The sequence below is a fragment of the Heptranchias perlo genome, chromosome 28 (assembly GCF_035084215.1).
Source record: "Heptranchias perlo isolate sHepPer1 chromosome 28, sHepPer1.hap1, whole genome shotgun sequence".
Classification (NCBI taxonomy): Eukaryota; Metazoa; Chordata; class Chondrichthyes; order Hexanchiformes; family Hexanchidae; genus Heptranchias; species Heptranchias perlo.
This window is the reverse complement of record NC_090352.1, coordinates 24,975,730-24,990,139: the sequence shown is the minus strand read 5'-3', so window position 1 is coordinate 24,990,139 and position 14,410 is coordinate 24,975,730.

Genomic DNA, 14,410 nt, shown 5'->3' with positions numbered 1-14,410 from the left:
ATCCATTAATTAGACCACCCTGTTATCTGTTTATTTTGATCATGTCTGCTGCTAAGTTCTGCCAAAAGACTAATTTGCAGACAAATACATTTTTTAATCAGTGAACCTCGAGATAGTCTCACACGGGGTGAATTTACAGAATAAGCTTTGTATCAAATAAGGTAGGATGGATGGCCAACAACAACTTGCGTTTTTATAGCGCATTTAACATAGTAAAACATCCCAAAGCGCTTCACAGGAGTATGTTCAGACAAAAATTGAGATCAAGCCAAAGAAGGAGATATTATTACAGGCAATTAAAAGCTTGGTCAAAGACTTAAGTTGTAACGCACACCTGACAGGAGAGGTTTAGGGAAGGAATTCTAGAGCATAGGGCCTCGATGGCTGAAAGCACGGCCACCCATGGTGGGGTGAAGAAAGTGGGGGATGCACAAGAGGCCAGAGTTGGAGGAACGCAGAGATCTCGGAGCTTAGTAGGACTGGAGGAGGATACGGCGATAGGGAGGGGCGAGGCCAGGGAGGGTTTTGAACACAAGGATGAGAATTTTTAAATTGAGGCATTGATGGATTAGGAGCCACTGTAGGTCGGTGAGCACAGAGGTAATAGATGAGCAGGACTTGGTCCAAGTTAGGATGCAGGCATGCATAGGAGGTGATATAAGGACAAGTGACTAAAAGCTTGGAAAAGAGGTGGGTTTTAAGGAGGATCACAAAGGGGGAGAGGGCAGTGACAGTAGGAGCTTTGTGATGGAGAGGATATGGGGTCATTACCTCAGTTTGGCGGTCAAATATGAGACTGAAGTTGTGAATCATTTGGTTCAGCCCGAGACAGTGGCTGGAATGGCTGGGAGGGAATCGGTGGTGAGGGTAGCGGTGGCGAGGGCACAGAGTTTATTGCGAGGGCCAAGGACAATGGCTTCAGTCTTACCAATGTTTAACTCGAGAAAGTCGCAACTTATCCAACCTAGATGTCTGACAACATAGGGGCAGTCGAAGTATCAAGAGAGGTAGTGGAGAAGTAGATCTGGGTGTCATCAGCGTACATGTGGAAGCTGACCCCCATGTCTGCAGCTGATATCACCAAGGGACCATATATAAATTTAAGTAAGGACCAAGGATAGATCCTTGGGGGACTGCAGAGGTGAGAAAATCAAAAGATTCGTCCTTGAACAGGAAGCTCAATGGGAAACCTTGAGGGTGGGAAGCGAATCCTTTACTGGAGGTGCTCGGACTAAAATCAGATGGCTAAGAGTGGGACCAAGTAAGGGGAGTCCCAGGGAGCTGGACAATGGAGGAGAGAACGAGGAGCAAAAATGCACCAGTTGGCGAGGATGTCATTTGTGATTTTAGTGTTAGGACCAGTTTGGTGGAAACGTGAATGGAGTGATTCAAACATGAAGCTGCAGGAAAGATGGGCATGGATTTGGGGGTGACACCATGTTCAAGAATTTTGTAGGTAAAGAGGTTGGAGATGGGATGGTAGTTTGTAAGCTCAGAGGGGTTGAGGGTGGACTTTTTGAAGTGGGGGGTTTTGAAAGAGAGGGGACAATTCCTGAGGAGAGGCAACGATTTACAATGTCAGCTATCATAGCAGCCAGGAAGGGGAGTTAGTTGGTCAGCAGTTTAGTGGGACTGGGGTTCGGGGAGCAGATGAGCGGAGGGCCTAGGGGGAGATAGGAGAGAAACTAGAGGTAATCACGGGTTCAGGACTGGAGCCTGGTGTGAGGGTTGGCTTGGTGGACACGGGCAGGGTTCCTTTCCTTCTATGACTGTTCCTTCCTAAAAATAAAATTGGTGTTTATTTAATCCATTTGCTGGAAGGTAAAGGGGACAAATGTTACATTTAATATCCAGCTTTGGCTTCAAACCCCCCCGCTGTGGGGCAGGTATTACACAACCTGAATGTATAATAAAGCTCCCCATAGACTCTTCCAAAAATATGCCTTTCGAGTGACGATGTGTTTTAACACCAGACTCATCTTAGTCTCACTGAGATTACATTTTTGGCAGTTTTATGCTAACTTATGTCCACTAGGAACGATATTGAGACTGCCTAAAATAATTTACATTGGTCCCTTTAGAGGCAGCAGAAACTATGTTTACCCCTTTGGTTTGGATTGCATTCCAATCCAAGTCCTGACAGTTTAAGTGTTCTACCCCTTTGCAACATTCAATCTCATTATCGGAACTCCTCAAACCACTTTTTTGATGCATACACTTCTCCCACCTCCTTCCCACTACGCCTATCTTGCTCTTCCTCATCAGTTTGAACAGCTTTACAAATTCCCACCAAGAAATCTATTCTATTTTATTTCAAATTGTGAACACTGTGGTTGCTCTTTTTGTGAATGTACGACCAGTTATTAATTTTGATGTTTTTATTTTTTGCCAATTTTCGCCCCACCTGAAGATGTTGGCTCCTTGCAACTGCACAGTTCCATGGAAACCACTCACCCTCCAGAACCTCAGCGCATGCGGTTTGAAAGTGAATGATAATAGATTAACTTGCCACAGGGGACATCACAGTTGAGTCTGATCCTGTCCTTATCCAACATTGACACATGCAGCAGGGGTTGCCCAACAGCAATCAGAAGTAGGAACCCTGTCTGATTTTCTCTTCTCTAATCCAGGAGTACTGAGGCCAATTGTAGCATTCCTACCAATTCCCCAGCTGAGATCAGCTAACTCATACAAACTATGCTTCAAACCTGGAACCTCCTGCTCTGCAGGTTCAGATACTCACCGGATAAACTCACTGGACCATTAGATGCATAATTACATGCAGTTGGCTTTTGGATGTAGTGAAGTCACAGACTTGAAAGTATCCAGAGAACAGTGACCTGGTTGTCTAGGCAGCTGTTGACTCCTAAAAAAAAATTCAATACATTCCACTATTGATTTCGATAACCAATACTTTGAGATGGGCTTATTCAAGACAAAGTTGTACACTGCTTTCTGGCCTCCCTCACATACTGCAATCCAGATAAAAAGTAAACTCTACAACACAGAACATCACGACAGAAGCTCCCATGGACAGTGTCCTTGGTCCAACCATCTTTGACTGCTTAATCAATGACCCTCCCTCGATCATAAAGTCGGGAGTGGGGCTGTTTGCTGACTGCTGCAGTATTCAGTTCCACTCACAACCTATGATAATAAACCAGCCGATGCCATCAATTCCTGGTTCCCCCACCCCATGCCTCAAATTTAAGAGCATATTCTTGTCTCTAAACCCCCCCTCTATGGCTTCACCCCTCCCTAGTTCTTTAACCTCCTCCTGTGCTACAATCCCCTCCTCGACAAACTTTCCACTGCTCTCATTCTGGCCTCTTGTGCATCTCCACTTCCTTCGTCCTACCAGTGACAGCCATGTCTTCAGCCACCTCGATCCCAGTCTTTGAAACGCCCTCATTAAACACTGCTGCCTCTCCATTGCCCTCTCTTCCTTTAATACCCTCCTTAAAACCCATCTCTTTTGGTCACCACACAATCTTGCCTTCTTTCGTGTGGTGTATGTTTCCCTTAAGTCTCTGATATTTTTAGGACATTTTTCCACATTAAAAGTGCTTTGTAAATGCAAGTTGTTAATAACAATAGTCAGCTATGAGCTCTTGTCGCTCACCCCTGCTTCATCTTTAACAATAACAGGTTTTCCAAGATAGGAATTTCAGGTCATTGTGCACCCATGCACACAGAGACTGTAACTGCGATTGACCAGGGAAGGTCGAGTGCTCCAGGCAGACCCAGAAATTGCTCAGGGTGCAGTTCGGGCCACCGTTAGTAACTGTAGTGGCTCCACCTAGTGGCACTGGTAATGGCAGTAGGATATTCTTGTGAAGCCACCAACAGGACGTGGGAGGAGACGACTCAACCAAGTTCTCTGGAATGTGCAATTTGATCCAGTCATTGTCAGGCAGGCAACAGAAAGTTCAGGGAGCGCACGGCCCCCACGCTCCCGGCTTCAGGGAGCGCACGGCGCCGACGCTCCCCGGTTCAGGGAGCGCACGGCGAAGACGCTCCCCGCTTCAGGGAGCGCACGGCGAAGACACTCCCCGGTTCAGGGAGCGCACGGCGCCGACGCTCCCCGGTTCAGGGAGCGCACGGCGAAGACACTCCCCGGTTCAGGGAGCGCACGGCGCTGACACTCCCCGGTTCAGGGAGCCCACGCCGCCGACACTCCCCGGTTCAGATAGGAAGGTGTGAGGCTACGGATGGATTTCAACATGAGGATGAGGTGTTGGTGGACCAGGAGCTAATGTCGGTCAGCGAGCACAGGGTCAATGGGTGAACAAGACTTACTGCGCGTTAGGATATGTGCAGCAAAGTTTTGGATGAGCTCAAGTATATTGAGGGTGGCAGATGGGAGACCGGCCGGGAGGGCATTGGAACAGTCAAGGCTAGAGGTAACAAAGGCAATGGATGAGGGTTTCAGCATGAGCAGGTGAGCCGAGGCAGAGGTGGAGATGGGCGATGTTACGGAGGTGGAAGTAGGCAGTCTTGGTGACGAAGCGGATTTGTGGTCTTTGGCTCATCTCGGGGTCAAATAGGAGGCCAAGGTTGTGAATGGTTTGGTTCAGCCTCAGCCCGGGAGGGGGATGGAGTCGGTGACCAGGGAATGGAGTTTGTGGCAGGGACCACAGACTGTGGCTTTGATCTTCCTAATAGTTCATTAGAGGAAATTTTTGATGCCAGTTCAGGGCGAGAGCAGGGGAAACCACAGGGGAAGTTTAGCTTGGTGGACGAGGGGAAGGGAGGGAAGCTGCAGAGGCAGCTGAACGGATGGTCTCAATCTTGGTGAGAAACAAGTCCATGAGCTCTTTGCATTTGTTGTTGGAGTTGAGGGTAGAGTCGGTGGGGAGAGGGGATTAAGACGACGGTTTGTAGTGAAGAGAAGCTCGGGGTTATCTTTTCATTCCAGGATGATCCTGGAATGGTGAGCAGTTTTGGCAGAGGAGAGCAGGCCCCGATCGTGCTTTACAAAGTCCAACCAGATCTAGCGATGAATGGCTAAACCAGTTATCCACCATAAACGTCCTTTGGACTTAAGGGAGTAGAGATGAGGGCTGTACCAAGGTGAACAACCAGGCAGCGTGTGAGAGAGTAATGGTTTTAATGAGGACAAAGGCATCAAAGGGGGATGCGTGTCCACGACACCACACAACGCTGCCACGGCAACCTCTGCAAGACATGCCAGATCATCGACACAGACACCACCCACCAGGTACATGGTTCATACTCCTGTGACTTGGCCAACGTTGTCTACCTCATAGATTGCAGGAAAGGATGCCTCGGAGCATGGTACATTGGCGAAACCATGCAGACACTGCGACAACGGAAGAACGGACACCGCGCAACAATCGCCAGACAGGAGGGTTCCCTCCGAGTCGGGGCACACTTCAGCAGTCAAGGACATTCAGCCACCGATCTTCGGGTAAGCGTTCTCCAAGGCGGCCTTCGAGACACACAACGCAAAATCGTCCAACAGAAATTGATAGCCAAGTTCCGCACCCATGAGGACGGCCTCAACCGGGATCTTGGGTTCATGTCACGCTACACGCAACCCCACCAGCGACAAAAAGTTATCTGTTTTTAACACAACGGGTCATTCTCTGTCTTTCTCTTCCTTTCGGATGTTTCTCTCTCTCTGTCTTTTTTGTTCTGGCCGTTTGTGTATTCGGTGGTCCTGTAGGTAACATCACTCTGTCTGAACACTTTGATTGCCTTGACAACGGGCAGTTGGAAAGATTATCTGTAATCACCAGGTATTGTTCTTTGACTACAAATGCGGTAACCTTCCATGGAATCCCACACTCGCTCACCTGACGAAGGAGAAAGCTTGTGATTTTCAAATAAAACAGTTGGACTATAACCTGGTATTGTCAGATTCCTTACATTTATCAAAGGGGGAGGTGAGGGCGTGATTGAGCAGATCGGAAGCTACAGAAATGTTGTGTTGAATGGAGGACCAAAGGATAGACTGCTGGGAATTAGAAAGAGCCGTTGTAAATGACTTAGGGGGGAGTGTTTTTTTCCAGGGGTGGGTACAGATGGAAGTAGGGTTGGGAGAGGGAAAGGGGAGGTGGGAGCAGAGGGATACAAGGAAGTGATCAGTGATGGTCTTATCAGTGATTGACATGGTGGGAGTAGAGAGGCCCCACATGAGATGGCAAGGTCGATGGGGTGGCCGTGAACGTGGGTAGGGGAGTTTATATGGAAGGAGAGATAAAGGGAGGATAGGAGAGCAGTAAACTCAGAGGAGAAACAGCATGATGAGTTGAGAAGGAGGTTGAACTCACAGAGGAAGAGAAGGCGCTCGGTCCAGAGGCTGAGGGAGGAAAGCAGTGAAGACATTTCGGTGCCTGCAATTCAAGATAGCAAGTGGTTGGCCATCCGAGAAGGACAGGCAGTACAGGAATCTTCTGGGTGTGTGGCACTCTCAAATTGGTATTTAGCATTGAATACCAGTGATGGTGATGACACCTCAAAGGAGTGCAGTCTTGAGCATGGCACCAATGGGGCAAACGCCTGCACAGGGGGACACAGTGAAGTGCAGAAATGCAGTAGTCATAGAGAATTCGATAGTTAGGGGGACAGACAGGCATTTCTGTGACCGCCAATGTGAGTTCTGCATGGTATGTCGCCTCCCTGGTGCCAGGGTTAAGGACATCACTGTGAGGGTGCAGAACATTCTGTGGGAGGTCTAAGATAGGTTTAGAGTGCACGTGTGTGAACGAACGAAGCATGGTAAATAAGGTTGGTGAGCTGCAGGCGCAAAGAGCCACATTGGAATACAATGTAGTGATGATCAGAACATAAGAAATAGGAGCAGGACTAGGCCCCCTAGCACCTGCTCCACCATTCAATCAGATCATGGCTGATCTTCAACCTCAACTCCACTTTCCTGCCCGATCCCCATATCCCGTGATTCCCCGAGAGTCCAAAAATCTATCTATCACAGCCTTGAATATACTCAACGACTGAGCATCGACAGCCCCCTCGGGTAGAGAATTCACAACCCTCAGTGAAAAAAATCCTCCTCATCTCAGTCCTAAATGTCCGACCCCTTATCCTGAGACTATGCTTCCCAGTTCTAGATTCCCCAGCCAGGGGAAACAGCCTCTCATCATCTACCCTGTCAAGCCCTCAAGAATTGTATACAATGCAATGAGAAACCCCAGGGTGTATAGGTCCATCCTACTCAATCTCTCCTCAAAGGACAACTCTCTCAATCCAGGAATCAATCTGGTGAACTTTTGTTGTACCCACTCAAAAGCAAGTATATCCTTCCTTAGGTAAAGAGACCAAAACTATACTCAGTACTCCAGTTTGACACTCCCAAGTTCAGAGAACGCACAGCGCTGACATGACCCAGTTCATTGTATTTAATGGTTGGAAGTTCCTGCATGCTTTTTAGCTAATGTACAACATAATATTTGAAACAATGGAATACTGTATGTGATAACCAATCTAGAACAGAGAAAGGACTCACAATTAAAAGCACCTTTCATGCCCTTAGGAGATCCCAAAGAACTTCTCAGCTAATGAATTCTTTTTGAAGGGAATTTACTGTTGCTTTGTAGATCAAGCAGATAAATGGCAAATTAATCTGTTTTTGGTGGTGGTGGTTGGGGGATAAATGTTGGCTAAGACACTGGGAGAACTTTGAATAGTGCCATGGGATCTTTTACATCCACCTGAAGACGGTTGGGACCTTGGTTTAATGTCTCATCCAAAAGGCAGCACTTTGAACAACACAGTACTGAGTTTAGATTTTGTGCTGAAGTGGGGCTTGAACCCATGATCTTTTAACTCAGAGACGCATATAACCACTGGGTCACACTGACACTCACCTAAGCTGAACTGACCACCGAAACAGGTAGTAAACATATGATCGAAGAAGCTGAAGTCTCTAAATCGTCTTTGATTCCTTAGCTCACAGCTGAAAATGCTTAGCAGGCATTAACTACCCATAAGTAATCGGCAGCAACATAATCCACCACTAAGTCCACAAGCAACCCCTCAGAAGCTGCCAACCAGGACTTCAGGACCTGGCTGGTTAAATATGCTGCAATACTAATACTGCAGCTTTCTGGTGAGTGCCCTCAGTCACATATTTGGTACATATTCAGCCCTTCTAACTGCAGGTGGATGATCAGCATTCTACCTTTGAGACAAAAATTAGGCAAAGGATGAACACCTTATATTAATTGCTCTACCCACCCTGAATCAGGACTGCAATGCATTCCATGGTGTGTGCAGATTATTTATTTATGTTTACAGATTTTCACTTCCCCTCGGCAGAGGCTCCCAAACGTTATTTGTAGAACCCCACCCGTCGGAGAATCATCCTACGTACCCTCCCCCAACCTTTCTAAGAAACGTTACATTTTACAAATGAATGCTCCCTGTGTGGAATCTCATGCAATGTGGTGAGGTGGGGGGGGGGGGGGGGGGGGGCACATATCAGGAATTTTGACCCACCCTGCCCCTCCCCGTGACTTTCCATCCATTAAGCCGCATTCATAAAATTTACCCTGTGAGTCACCTCTAAGTAGTGAGAAAAGTATTTTGATGGTGGCCATTTTGTTTTCTCTCTCTGGGTAAAATGTCACATATTGGCTGCCAAACCAGTTAGAATGGAGACGGGGATCAGGGACAGCGGGGAGAAGAAACACTAAATAACAATAAATAGCCTGCAGCAGCACGCACTGGGTTATCAAATAAAAACAATACTTCTATTTAAAGGTAGAATCGGTTCATCCCACAGCACCAGTTCTGCTTACCAAAAATGGCCCACTAGGCACTCGCATCTCCTGTAATAACTTAGCAGTACGATTTCTTGCAATGATAATCACATTCGGGGATGCCAACATAACTAACAAACCTGGCTCTAGGACAATCATTCACGAAGGACATTAAAAGTGCAGCAAATGATATAAAGTGCATTTACAAAATGTATTATCTATACTCTACCTCTGGTACGGAGAGTTGATAGTTGGAAAGTGTGAGCGAGCACACACAATTGCATGCCATCCAATTTTCTCTCCCTGCCCTCCTGTGATAAGTACCTGGACATCATTTCAAGGTCTCTTCCTGCTGACTGGTCATGTGGGAAATCACTGGCACAAACTGGCAAGCTACAGTTCAACAACACTCAGGTCACAATTACATGTTGAGTGTCTGCCTGCAGTTGAAAGTGATACAAATGCCAAACTTTAGCTCTTCAGCATAACTCTGGGATAAAATGGTCAATATTAAAGCTGAACTTCCTTGAAGTTATTTATGTTGAAAACCAATGGTGCCCAAAACAAAAATTATACTTTTTAAAGACCATATGATGTTTGGCAATTTTTGTGCCTTTTGAAGTAACATTTAATAGATTTTAATGTTTAAAAGTAATTATGCTTAAAATACATTTTTTTGAACTGACTTGAACACCAACAGTTCTCATTTCTGTGCTGCTGGGCGCCCAGCTGACAATCACCTTATCTCTTTTAAACATGGATACAAAACACACCTAGTTTTCTTACATGGTGTTTAAGTACACGACTTCAGACATAGAAACAGAACTAGAAGGTTTTTGGTTCAAGCCCCTCTCCAGACCAGCTCAGTACCAAGGGAGTACGACATTGTTGGAGATGCTGTCTTTCAGATGAGATGTGAAGGCAGGGCTTGTTCGGGTAGCATTATTTGAAGAAGAGCAGGGAGTTCTCCCAATGCAAAAGCAAAATACTGCAGATGTTGGAAATTTGAAATAAAAACAGAAAATGCTGGAAACACAACAGATCAGGCAGCATCTGTGGAAAGAGAAACAGGTTAACCTTTCAGGTCGATGACCTTTCACCAGAACTGGAAGTAGTTAGAGATTTAACAGTTTATAAGCAAGTACAGAGCCGGGGGGGGGGGGGGGGGGCGGGGGAAGAGAAACAGGAAAGACCTTTGTCTGTGATAGGGTGGAGGGCAGGAGTGATTAAATGACAAAAGGGATGATAGTGCAAGGCAAAAGGGGATGGTAATTGTACAAGTAAAGAAACAAAAGAGGGATCCAGAGGAGAGGTAAACGATAACAGCAGAACCATTACCAGCACCTGCTGTCCGAGAAAATGGGAGCAGTGGTTATGAACTGAAGTTGTTGAACTCAGTGTTGAGTCCAGAAGGTTGTAAAGTGCCTAACTGAAAGAGGTACTGTTCCTCGAGCTTGTTGGAACAATGTAAAAGTGCAGTTCTCCCAATGTCCTGGCCAACATTCTTCCCTCAACCAAAAAATGGATTATCTGCAGATTTATTCATTTGCAGTTTGTGGGATCTTACAGTGTGCAAAATGGCTGCTACACGTCCCTACATAACTGCACATCAAACGTCATTCAGTGCTTTGGGACATCCCGAGGATGTGATAGGTGTTATGTAAATGCCAGTTTGTTCTTTCTTGAAGATTAAGTAGAAAAAATCCTGAAAGTTATATTTTGTTCACTTTTTGTGCCTTTATGATGTGACATTTAATAGATTTTAATGTTTAAAAGTGATTATGGTTAAAATAAAATTGTGAGGAAATATATCTTTTTAAAACTTATGGGCAACAAACAAAAATTTTGAATATCCTTATTTTTTTCTTAAAATTAGCTGTCCCAAATGACCGTTAAACACTTTGTTAAACCATCCACTGCAATGATGGAAACATGAAACTGTCCAAGATATGCATTTCTTGGCATGTACCGTACCTAAATGTTGTAATAACAGCTTCAGATTTTGATAGATTTGATTGTTATTTTGAGAATGGGCAATAGTCAGCCACTATTTTCTGAGCAATAATCATGGGTTGTCAGATCTTTTAAAGCAAATGTTTAGTGTTCCAACCTTAGTTTTTCTGCAAAGCCCATCACACATCATTCCCTTCAGCTTGACTTCCTCTATAAATTTACTGCTTTTACTGTACTTCATGATATTGCAGAAATATCAAAAATAAATTGCAGTGATCTAAACATTTTCTGATAAACCAAAATTAAGCCAAAATGCAGAATTATTTTCAGTCTACAATCAATCATTTAGAGAATAAGATAGAACTTACCATCTTTTGGAAAAGTGACACCAAAACTCATTGTTTAATTAACACCCTCAGGTTGTTTTTGTTCTTTAAACGTGGGAGTGGGAATTATGCACTGGTACAAATACAACTCAGTTCAGCTGGTTAACAGATATAAAAAGTAGAAGTGTGACTTTTATACTGTTCTTTACGGATACGGGATGTGGTTGACTGATGCCACATGATCACACCAACACCAATTTTACTACCTCCACTGTCTCTCTCCGTAGATTGATTAACTCAGCACAAACCAGGGATCTTCCTGGGTGCATATGACTTAGTACCACTCTGCACCTCTGGGGGAAGTGACAAACCACATGTACACTGAGTTCAACACCAACATTTGATTAAAAACAGAAAATGCTAGAGATATACAGCAGCCCAGTCAGTGTCTGTGAAAAGAAAAGGCTGGTTATCAGGTTTTGGACGTGTATCTTTCATCAGAACCTGAAGACGGGTAATGATGTTTCGGGTATGTACTTTTTAAATCAGAAATATGAATGGTCTGCACCCAAAACATCACAGCCTGTCTTTTCTCTTACAGAAGCTGACTGATCTGCTGTATATTTCCAATATTTTCTGTTTTTCTTCAGATTTCTAGCTTTCCCTTTTTATTTTAAAAGTTTCTTTTTATTTGGTAGCATTTTAATTTATTGTAGTGATACATTAGCACCATAATATAAATGATGCAAAAATGAAAATAAAGTGATTGGGTTACTAAATCTATTGTATGATGGATCAGGCTCAAGTAATGTGTTTAGCTCGAGTTTTGAATCCAAGAAGTTATAGTTAAAACTCAACCAACATCACAAAGCTACCAACTGATGCCAAGCTCTGGAAAATAAATGTTCTTTGGAGAAAAGGAAACATGATCAGATTTAATTGGTTTGAAGTGCAGCTCATACAGAATTAATTACTCAGAGTTCATAAAATCTGTGTATACAAGGTGAGCCCACTTTACTAATCCAATTGAACACTAATGTTATGTAAATGGACCAGATATGAAGCACTTATCTCGGAATATACAGGATGCTGACTAAGAGGAGGTGATGCCACCTTCGTCTCATTGCCTAGTGTCTGGATACAAATGAACTAAATTTAAAGAGACTTTAGAAACATGAACTAAAAGTTCAAATACCAGCCTTGACTGATAGTCTAAACTCATCTTGGCCCATTGGACCATCGACTCCTTCCCCCATTTTCAGTTGGACAACTAAATGGAATACTAGAGGCTCAGTTCAGCTCAACAGAAGTGCATGGTCCTTCCTGTGCCTAATGGAGCAGTACTGAAGTCATTCTGCAACCCACACTGTACTGCTACTCATGAAACTTCCCAACCAAGAAACATGCATAGCAGCAGGAGAAAGGAACTGGGGCTTGCAGAGGAAGAGAAGTGAAGAACAAATATACAAGACAAAATTGAGGAGTGGTTTTCACCATGTTTACACAGAACAGTTTGGCTCTAAAATGAATCTAGAATCCTATGTTGTGGCCAAGCATTTTACTTGAGATTATTTTTCTTGAGTGCAAGGTCCAAGATCAGTCTATTGGGATCTAGATGTCCACTATCAACAACTTCTATAGGGCTCCTCCTGAGAAAAACATCTCAAAGCACTTCACGGGGTGGAAGGAAAAGACATTGAGCAGGAGAGAAGAGACGAACATTTAGGCATGGTCAGATAGAAGGGTTTTTAGATTTTTGATAGGAGAGAGGTGGTAAGGCAGAGGGATTTAGGAAGGGAGAACAAGAGGATAGGGCAAAGTGGCTGAAATAATTGCAGCAGAGAACAAGGAGCAATCTGGTATTGGAGAATCAGAGTGTGTATGGAAGGATGTACAGCTCAAAGACATTGCTGAGGTGGTATGGGACAAGAAGATTTGAAAACAAGGACAAGAGTTTTAATAACACAGGAAGTCAGTGGTAAGAATGGGGGAGATGGGCGTGCAGGGTTTTGCGTGTTGGGGGGGGGGGGGGGGGGGGAGAGGGGGTTTCTTGGCATTTTGGATAAATTATAGTTTGTGGAGGGTGGAAGCTAGCAAGCAAAACATTGGAAAAGCTGAGCCTTAAGGCAATGAAGGCATGGATTAGGTTTTCTGCTGTGGTGAGGGAGATGTAAGAGCAGAGATGTTTGGAGGTGCAAATAAAGTGGTCTTAGTAAAGGAACAGATGTGGGGAAGGAAGCTCAACTTGGGGTCGAGCAGGAGGCCAGGGCTTTGCACCTCTGGACATAGATTTCGGAGGCAAACAAGGACACTGATGGAATTGAGGCTAATAGAATGGAGGCCAGAGGCATTTTGGTGTTTGCAGGAGCCAAAGAGAATGGCTTTAGTTTACCATTATTAAGCTGGAGGAGATTTAGACTCATCCAGAAACTATGGAGTATGGAGGCTTGATTCAGAAAGAGGATGGAAGGCTTCGAAGGAAGTAGAGGCAGTTGTACCGATGGCATCCATTTTGGATACAGAAGAAGTCCGCCCGTTCCTCGCATTTAATATCTGAGGTGAGAATGGAAAATGCAGTGGAGAAAGCTCAGAGGAGAATATTTGAAATGGAATTTGAAGTTGTGGGAAAAAAATAGTAAAGGGAGCCAACAGGGAAGGTGAGTTTGTGGGAGGCAAGGAAGGAATATGAAGCCAGGTGGACAGCCTTGGTAAGGGGAAGGAAAAAATTGAGTGAGTGATCAGTAGGCAGATTTCAGTTAAGCCCAGAATGCTGATGCACTCCATTAGGATGAGGTCTTAGACGAAAGAGCCCTGCTCATGTGGAGCATAAATGCTGGCAGAGACCAGTTGGGCCGAATGGCCTGTTTCTGTGCTGTAGCTTTGATGTAACTGAACCATTTTGCCACAGAAATTAGAGTCAAAGTCATAAAAAAATCATCAGGCGCTCAAGGTACTCCTGCATTATCAGTGCAATCAGCAGCTCACAGCTCATCCCTTGAGGACACTTAGAAAACTGAATTTCTTGTCAAAATAAACTTTTGTTAAAGGCAAAGTTCTTTTTAGAAACTGTTAAGTTTTTTATTGTCCAATTGTCATGTTCATGGAGCTTGTCCCAATCATACTTTACTGCCAGCTATTTGGCTACCTTCTATTGCACCACAATCCAGTAATACAGACAGATAATGGTAAGTGGAGCTTGCCAAGAGATGTGCTGCTTAGATCAGGGTTTCTACAAGCTGCAGATTCAGCACAGCCACTGTGCAAGGCTTCACACCACAGTCCATTTAACCGTTTATTCAGCAACCCAAACTAAATGAAACAATCAGAAAATAGTTCAACTCAATTACATGTGAAAAGTTTGATTCTTAAAGTGTGCTGCTGTGCAGT